The 1981-nt window shown below is 57.3% G+C and overlaps 1 non-coding gene across 1 annotated transcript; it reads left to right on the forward strand.

The window, feature by feature from the left end:
• Window positions 1–1601: 1601 nt before the first annotated feature.
• TRNAS-GCU lies at window positions 1602–1683 on the forward strand. Its single transcript has one exon. It is a non-coding gene; the product is annotated as a tRNA-Ser (tRNA).
• The last annotated feature ends 298 nt before the right edge of the window (window positions 1684–1981 follow it).

A 1981-nucleotide genomic window follows, 5' to 3' on the forward strand; every position in this document is an offset into this window, starting at 1 on the left:
CTTAGCTGCGGCCCCACTCCCAGCCACGATCCGGGGAGAGCATGGGTGGGGGGCATGACCCTGAAGTGTTTTGGGACCATGGATCTCGGCGGTGGGACAAGGGGGTTAAATCTTGGCAGAGACCCCCAAAGGACAGGTGTGGCTGCTGTCCGGCTGCCTGGGCCCAGACAATGGCCACAAATTCTGTCTCCTAGCAACCGATGGCCGGGGCGCACCTGCTGCAAGAGGCCAGCTGGCCGGGAGGAGTCGGAGAACAAAGAACGAGCTGGAGGCCAGGTGAGCAGGTTGCCAGGGAAACAGGACAAAGGACAGACGAGGGGCAAAGGGCCTGGCTGAGTCGGGCTGTTGGGAGCAAGGAGTCTGCTGGGTTGGAACTCGAGGGGAGAGCCCAGGCTCTGAGTTCGGGGTCTGCCCAAGATGGACGTTGCTGAATCTTCCTGCTTCCTGTGCGAACACAGAACTTTCCCAGGCTGGATCCCAGACCCCTAACGAACCTTCTGTTGTACAGCGCTGGCGGAGAGTCACTGGCGACTGTGGAAGTTGGGGGTGCAGCAGGACTCCCCTTCGGGGGGGGGTGAGGCTTTCCGAGGTGTCCGATTCAGGTGGACTCACTGCAGGAAGCTCCTGGTGTGGAACAGGGGGGCTGAAAGGTCCAAGGTCAGTCCCAGGAGGGGCTGAAGCCAAGGAGGCTTCTCCCAGTGAGAGCATCCCCTGGGGGGGTCACACTGACGAGGCTCCTGCCTGGGTTTGACTCAGAGCTGTTCCAGAGCACGGAGCCTGTGTGCCCGTCACAGCCCCCCAGCATGTGACCTACAGGCTCCACTCTGGCAAGCTCCCTGTCCCTAGGCTTTAGCATCACTAGCCCCTGCTTAGCGAGTAGGGGTCAGTGGTCCCCAAAATGTGGGGTGTGACTCCTAGGGGGACACAGAGGAAGATTGATGGGGGCACCTCAGGGCCTGAGCCAGCCCCCATGGAGGGCAGGGAGGGAGCCCCACTCAGCCCCACTCTGTCCCAGCTCTTCCCCAATCCCACCCTCAGCCTGGGCCCCTGGCTCTCAGCCCGGCCTCGACCCCCTTACCCCTGTCCGCACCCCTTCCCCAGCAAGCAGCGGCCCCACTCCCAGCCCCGGTTCTCGACCGCAGCTTCCGAGGGGCCACAGCCATGGGTACGAGGGCGCAGTGTGAAATGTTTGGGGCCCACTGGGTTAGGGTGACGTCCTCAATCACTTCTCTGCAGTCCAATGAAAGTGATTCCTCCCCCACCCACCCCTCCGTCAGGACGGCCTAGGTACGTTCTGCTGCCCTTCACTCGTACAGGAAGGAGAATAACATTTCATTGCACTCAATGCTAAAGTGATTTGCAACCCACCACCATCCCAAACTGGTCATTTTGGGGAAGCGGCCCCATCATGCTGCATAGCTAGGCAGAGCAGGGGTGTCTGTGCAAACACGGCCTGTTCCTGAAGTCTTCCCCCAGCTCCTCACTAGATGTGAGGGGGGAGCTCATTCAGCCCCTGCTTACGCTTAGTATTTAAAAACTCCTTAGTGGCCCTCTCTCTGCCGGCCTTAGATTTCTCCTCCTGTCCACTTCTTGATAGCTCAGATGAGGTGACCGAGTGGTTAAGGTGATGGACTGCTAATCCATTGTGTTCTCCATGCATGGGTTCAAATCCCATCCTCATTGGATGCATTTAGTCTACACCCTCCTTTATAGACAACCATCTCCCCCCTTGGTACAATGACAAATCAAACAGTGTTGCTTCTCGCAAACAAAAACCTTCTCAGAATCTCAGCTGCCACCCCCCCTTGCTTCAAATAAAATGTGTAAATCCCATATTTCTAAAAAAATTCTCTAGTCCTGCATTTCTTAGTTTTTATCTCAAAAGGGAACAGCCTCATAATCTCCCCCAAACACCCTGGGACCTCCCCAAATAATTAAAATACCCCCAACCTGAGCAAGGCCACAACAGTGAACCAGAGCC

This window comes from Mauremys reevesii, linkage group 14 (assembly GCF_016161935.1).
Source record: "Mauremys reevesii isolate NIE-2019 linkage group 14, ASM1616193v1, whole genome shotgun sequence".
NCBI lineage: Eukaryota > Metazoa > Chordata > Testudines > Geoemydidae > Mauremys > Mauremys reevesii.